Source organism: Salmo salar, chromosome 12 (assembly GCF_965601325.2).
Source record: "Salmo salar chromosome 12, fSalSal1, whole genome shotgun sequence".
Classification (NCBI taxonomy): Eukaryota; Metazoa; Chordata; class Actinopteri; order Salmoniformes; family Salmonidae; genus Salmo; species Salmo salar.
The window spans coordinates 48532858-48540777 of NC_138302.1; positions in this window are offsets into that span (position 1 = coordinate 48532858).

Below are 7920 nucleotides of genomic sequence, written 5' to 3' on the forward strand. Positions count from 1 at the left end.
GCTGCCCCAGGCAACTGTAAGTGCTGTTATTGTGAAGTGGAAACGTCTAGGAGCAACAGCAGCTCAGCTGCCGCAAGCTCACAGAAAAGGAACGCCTAGTGCTGAAGCGTGTATCCTCGGTTGCAACATTCACTACAGAGTTCCAAACTGCCTCTGGAAGCAACATCAGCACAATAACTGTTTGTCGGGAGCTTCATGAAATGGGTTTCCATGGCCGAGCAGCCGCACACAAGCCTAAGATCACCATGCACAATGCCAAGTGTCGGCTGGTGTGGTGTAAAGCTCACCGCCATTGGACTCTGGAGCACTGGAAACGCATTCTCTGGTGTGATGAATCACGCTTCACCATCTGGCAGCCCGATGGTTACTAGAAGAACGCTACCTGCCCCAATGCATAGTGCCAACTTTAAAGGTTGGTGGAGGAGGAATAATGGTCTGGAGTTTTTCATGGTTTGGGCTAGGCCCCTTTGTTCCAGTGAAGGGAAATTTTAACGCTACAGCATACAATTACATTCTAGACTATTCTGTGCTTCCAACTTTGTTGCAACAGTTTGGGGAAGGCCCTTTCCTGTTTCAGCATGACAATGCCACCATGCACAAAGCGAGGTCCATACAGAAATGGTTGGTCGAGATCAGTGTAGAAGAAGTTGACTGGCCTGAAGAGTGGAGGCTGTTATAGCAGCAAAGGGGGGACCAACTTCATATTAATGCCCATGATTTTGGAAAGAGATGTTCGATGAGCAGGTGTCCACATTTTTGTTATGTTGTGATCACAAGAGTTTTATCTTGTGATCTCGACAAAACAACTTTTGTTATGTAGTGATCATGAGATAAATCAGTCGTGATCTCAACATAATGAGGAAACCATTTTTTTAAATTAATATATGCCCTCTATGGACTTTTAATGCATTTTCTCAAATAAATTATCTAAGGTACATTTCTGTAAATGTATCAATCACTGCCTCTGACTTATATATACAGTAACGTCAAAAGTTTGGACACACCTGCTCATTCAAGGGTTTTTCTTTATTTTGACTATTTTCTACATTGTAGAATAAAAGAGAAGACATCAAACTATGAAATAACACATGGAATCATGTACTAACCAAAAAAGTGTTAAACAAATCAAAATATATTTGAGATTTTTCAAAGTAGCCACCCTTTGCCTTGATGACAGCTTTACACGCTCTTGGCATTCTCTCAACCAGGTTCATGAGGTAGTCACCTGGAATGCATTTCAATTAACAGGTGTGCCTTGTTAAAAGTTAATTTGTGTAATTTCTTTCCTTCTTAATGCGTTTGAGCCAATCAGTTGCGTTGTGACAAAATAGGGGTGGTATACAGAAGATAGCCCTATTTGGTAAAAGACTGTCACATATACTTCCTCTCCGGCCTCTAGGTCATCAGACTGCTGATTATCCCGTACACCTGTCACCATCGTCAAGAGCACCAGCGCCTCATGACACTCACCTGGACTCATCTCCTTGATTATCTTCCCTATATCTGTCACTCCACTTGGTTCTTTCCTCAGGTGTTATTGACTCTGTTCCATGTCGGTGCATTGTTTGTGTTTCGTGTTTATTGTTTTGTTTTGTTTATTCATTAAAACACTCACTCCCTGTACTTGCTTCCCGACTCTCAGCGCACTCATTACAAAGACCAAGTCCACACAATGGCAAGAACAACTCAAATAAGCAGAGAAATGACAGTCCATCATTACTTTAAAAGACATGAAGGTTAGTCAATCCAGAACATTTCAAGAACTTTGAAAGTTTCTTCAAATGCAGTCGCAAAAACTATCAAGCGCTATGATGAAACTGGCTCTTATGAGGACCGCCACAGGAAAGGAAGACCTAGAGTTACCTCTGCAGCAGAGGATCAGTTCATTAGAGTTAACTGCACCTCAGAAATTGCAGCACAAATAAATGCTTCACGGAGTTCAAGTAACAGACACATCTCAACAACTGTTCAGTGGGGAGACTGCATGAATCAGGCACACTTAATCAGCATGGCTACCACCTCATACTGCAGTTTCATGACCTTGTGCTACACTTGTTCTTACAGAGCTTACTTTCTTACAACAACAAAAAAATGTACAAAAAATGTATGGATGTAATATGTGACACAAATTATAATTAAATGAATCTCCCACTGTTCGTTAGTGGAGAATCCTGAATTATGAAATAAAAACATAACCTTGAAGATGGGTTTATTTACTGAATCTTTTCCATTTTAGAACTGGTCAATAACACTATATTATATCCCCTCTAGATGGCACAATTGTAACACTTTTAATCAAGTTTCTCCTGATGTTCCTTTGGAATTAAAACAATTATTTTCTATCGGCATATTCAATTTCTAAAACAAAAAAATCATATTCAAAACATTTTTTTTTAAATACTACCAAAAAGTAAGTGTACATTATATTCACTTTCATGGAATCACGTGACTTTATCCACTCAAGTACGGCTCTGTTAACTGTGTAAATAATTGTCTAGGCAGTTAGACTTCAGATGGTGATTTAGGCCTCAATTCCGACCCGAGTCAAGCTCGCCTAAATGGAACGTAATTCCCTTTTTATGCGCTTTTCTCTCTACGCGTATTCTGACCTTGAACTTAAGCATGAGCGTTTCATTGTGTGAATTGTTTGCCTTTGATTGTTAGTGTACATCAATTCCCCATTACATATATCACCAATAGTACATTTACCATTAATTCCTATCATTTCTAATCTACAATGTTTGTTACTTTGGTTACAGTCATTTCTTTTAATGCATTTAATATTATTATTCCAGTCTTCCTGTTCTTATTGTCAGAATGGACACATTATTTGCAGAGTGCACAACCTAGGCTACACTTGTGAGAAACAATTTTTGGTTTATTTAATTCCTTTTATGAGTTCTGTCAATTTAGTCATTGTCATTTGTTTTCATCTTTCCTGTGAATGTTGAGTATGGACACACACGCATAGAAGTAGGCCTTTTGGCTTATAGGCTACCTGGCCTGCATGCAAATGTAGGGATATAAATGTGCCCATTTGGGGATCTGATTGTATTTGGGACATGTAGCCTATTTGAATCATTATGGAACTCAGACCACACGTAGCAGGTTAAACCTGGAGCCTGGCGCACGGTTCAAGACAACTGGACCGTTGTCATCCAGTTCCATGATTAGTGAGAATTAGGGTAGATTTATAGGATTATTGTTAAACCCCTAATGTACACTTTTTTTCCACCTTCCAATATTTTATGAATTGAACTTGAATATGACAGCTTTCAGGATGAACCAAACCACTGTATTATTTTATTCATCAATATATTTTGTCCGTAAAGGTTCTCCAAATTGTTTATTTATTTATTCATACATACTTTGATAACCTTAAAATTTGCCTAAGTAATCTACAAGATCAGAGTATTTTTTAAACTACCACTTTGTGCTGAAACAGACGGATATGCATAGATGGCTTTTCTTTCATTGATCCCTATATTCTGACCCATTCTCTCTATGTATTCTATTGAGTCTGTCGACAAAACTCTAATTAAAGGTTGTCCGTATTTAAAGAGACTGCTTTAGATCAAAAACAGATACTTCTGTTGAATGAAAATCTGTTGGCCAGCAAGTGAGAGGGTTTTCAGCAGTTGAATGAAATGTATTCAGAGCACGCAAGGTAGCCACACATGCAGAGCACGTTACGTGACTGAAATAGGTAAGTCTGAATACCAAATACTGAGAAGTACATAGGAAAGGCGTGTGTAGGAAAGGCATAAATTCCTAAGTCTGAAGCGGGCCCGTTTAGCTTACCATTTTCATGGTGTCTAAAAATGTGGTAGCACTTAATGTCTTAAAAGTCTTAATACTTAAAGTCTGCAGATAGGCCTATAATGCTGTGTAACTATGTTTGAGCCTTTATAACGTCTTATTAATAGCTCAACGTCCTTTGATGTCACTGGTGCTAATCAATTGGCAAACTTGACGTCCCCAAAAATTCATGTTCGGTTAGATCTAATCTGTAAAGTTTGTTGTCCTGCAGAGGATATCCAGTTCCAAACAAAAAGAGAGGGGGGGAAAACTGTATTCCAACTCAGTCTTCACTATCTGGTCAGGCTGGGAAGGCTGGGAAGGGTGTGAGTACGTCACTTTCTAACCACAACCATGTGATTTCAAGCAATTTTAACTACTAATCCTAATCCATTTCCCTTCTATTCAGATTCTGTGGAGGAATTAAAAATGAAAAATTCTGTCTAATGAATCTAAATAATATACACAACTGAAATAGTTTACTGTTTAATAGCAATTCTCTATTTTTCTATGTGGGCCTGACAGAGACAATGGAAAACCCGCATGTGTCAGCTGAGGTAGGAGCAGAGGACCTTTGCCTTCATCATGAACAAGAGGCTTAGCTAGAGGGGTCTCGAATGGCTCCCTCCACCATTGAGGAGTATTTTTTCCTCCGCTCATACAGGAGTAATAAAGGCCTAGTTCACTAATTTTGTGGGGGGAAAGAAAATGTATTTAAAATGTATTATTGATTTTTTTTTATCAGGGAGTGCTGCTGCGCCCTCAGCACCCGTACTTCCCGCAACTATGGTTGTGGGGTGACAGAGCTGGCAGTGCCAAGAGCAGAGTCAAGTTCGAGAAGTCTCATTTTTTTTATTGTCACACACCAGATAGGTGCAGTTTCACAGGGTCAGCCATAGTAGTACAGCAAATCTGCAGATTTTTCACCTTCTTGGCTCAGGTATTTGAACCAGCGCCCTTCCAGTTACAGGCCCAAAGCTCTAACCACTAGGCTGTCTTCTTCCAGCCTCTCACCCTGGGAAGTAAGGAGTATTTTTGAATGAAAACATATATTCAAAACTCCTTGCACACAGAACACCCAGCTGGTGATATAACTGAGTAGAACAATCCTTGGTAGGAATCAGTGACTAACTGCAAGCCTTGCAAAGCAATCACTAGCCTGCTATTCAAAGGAGTGGGTGTGTGGTCCAAGTCTGGGTTTAAGGGTCTCTTTTCCAAGCTTAAAAGGATAAAAATTCAACAGTGTCCATGCTGTCAATCCAGCATGTCAATCCAGCATGACTTCTGCCGCTTTCAAAACAACTGGAAACTTGGAACTGGGAAATCTCAGACTTCTGTAAGTTCAAGACAACTGGGAACTTGGGAAAAAAAACTAGCTCCGACTGAAAAAATTAGTTTTGACCGGTCATCCAACTCAGAATTCCAAGTCTGGAACTCGGGCGCTTTTCTAGTAATGCTAAGTGTATATTGTGTAGTAAACTGTTAGTAGCCCATGTGCCTCACCCTAATAATGTGGTCCCTTTTCCTCTCATAATTTAGAGTACTGTTCTGACTTGGTTGTGTACATGTAGCCTATAGCCTGTTTAAGATAAATGTAATCATTGAATATTAGAAGAGCTTTCATTGTGTGCTTATATGCCCACTTTATTTATCCTACGGTTCTGACTTGGAGTACAGGGATAATACTGTAAGAACGGCCCATGTTCTAAATTCTGTCGCTGTACATTTCACAAGTGCTGAACAAATAGTTATATTGACTACATCCGTCCTAGCTTGCTCATTAATGTCTCAATTGAAATTACGGATTGCCTCTTATCCGTTCGTCGTCCCCTTATGCCATAGTTTGTACATCTCAATTGTCAGTAGAAATCACATTTGTTTAAGGTAAGTCAGCTATATCAGTAGTTTTTTTAAAAGGCAGTAAAAGAGACTGAATGAACTGTTTTGTTGTCAGACAAGGCTCCGCTGATAGCCTCTACCTTACCTGACACCATAGACCCACTTCAATTTGCTTACCCAAATAGATCCACAGATGATGCAATCGCCATCGCACTGCACACTGCCCTATCCCATCTGGACAAGAGGAATACCTATGTAAGAATGCTGTTCATTGACTATAGCTCAGCATTCAACACCATAGTACCCTCCAAGCTCAGCACTGTGCAACTGGGTCCTGGACTTCTTGACGGGCCTCCCCCATGTGGTGAAGGTAGGAAACAACACCTACACTTCGCTGATCCTCAACACAGGGGCCCGGAAATGGTGCAAGCTCAGCCCCCTCCTGTACTCCCTGTTCACCCATGACTGCGTGGCTATGCACGCCGACACAACAGTAGTAGGCCTGATTACCAACAATGACAAGACAGCCTACGGGGAGGAAGTGAGGGCCCTGGGAGAGTGGTGCAGGAAAATAACCTCTCACTCAACGTCAACAAAACAAAGGAACTGATCGTGGACTTCAGGAAATAGCAGAGGGAGCATGCCCCTATCCACATCAACGGGACCGCAGTGGAGAAGGTGGGAAGCTTCAAGTTCCTCGGCGTACACATCACTGACAATCTGAAATGGTCCACCCACTCAGACAGTTTAGTGAAGATGGTGCAACAGCGCCTCTTCAACCTCAGGAGGCTGAAGAAATTTGTCTTGGCCCCTAAAATTTTTACAGATGCACAATTGAGAGCATCCTGTCGGGCTATATCACCGCCTGGTATGGCAACTGCACCGCCTGCAACCGCAGGGTTCTCCAGAGGGTGGTGCGGTCTGCCCAACACATCACCGGGGACAAACTACCTGCCCTCCAGGACACCTACAGCATCCAATGTCACAGGAAGGCCAAAAAGATCATCAAGGCCAGCTTCTATCTTAAGGCCATCAGACTGTTAAATAGCCATCACTAGGCGGCCTCCACCCGGTTACGCAACCCTGCACTTTAGAGGCTGCTGCCCTATATACCTAGACTTGGAATCACTGGCTACTTTAATAATGGAACACTGTCACTTTAATAATGTTTAAATAATGTTTCTATACTGCTTTAATCATCTCATATGTATATACTGTTTTTTAGTCAATGCCACACCGACATTGCTCAATCTAATATTTATATATTTCTTAATTCCATTCTTATACTTTTAGATTTGGGTGTATTGTTGTGAATCATTTTTAGATACTACTGCACTGTTAGATACTACTGCACCATTGGAGCTAGGAACACAAGGATTTTGCTACACCCACAATAACATCTGCTGAATATGTGTATGTGACAAATACAATTTGATCTGATTTGGTAAGGACTCACTCCATGGTGCTGAAAAGAAAGCTCTGCTGTTGGGACAGCTTTATGTAGGCCCTAACAGTTTGTGGGCACCATTTGTCACAATATTAGTGCAATTAATGTATTGTTTAGTGTTGTGTAGTGGCTTTGCTGGCATGCATCTAAAAAACAATGGGGGAGTTTGCCCATCAAGATGTACATGCTAAAATCGCCACTGGACCAATGTAATGGTTGCCGACATCACTTTCCTTTCAGTAAAGGTGGCCATTTTGGTAGGATGAGAAATAGGATGAGAAGTATCTGTTTTATTAATGACTCTTCTCTCTTTAGGTTTTCAAGGATTGTGGTGCTCGGCTGGTCAAAGGTGTTGTGAATGGGGTCACACCAGGGAGCTGTTGACCAGGAGACTGAGCTGTCTGGCCCTATTACAGAGGCATCGCTGTTGATTCTGCAAGGGGGTATTATGGGCGTGCAATAAAATATCACAAGGGGGCGCAAGCATTTGTCTTGAACATCATCTGCCTACTGATACTGGATCTGTCTACCACCTTACTTCTTGGAGTTTATGGCATGCCAATGGATACACAGTGCATTCGGAAAGAATTCAGACCTCTTGACTTCTTCCACATTTTGTTACGTTACAGCCTTATTCAGAAATGGATTCCATTTTAAAAATGATCTCCTCAATCTACACACAATACCCCATAATGACAAAGCGAAAACAGGTTTTTAGAAATTGTTGCAAATTTATTACAAATAAAAAACAGAAATACCTTATTTACATAAGTATTCAGATCGAAATTGAGCTCAGGTGCATACTGTTTCCATTGATCATCCTTAAGATGTTTCTA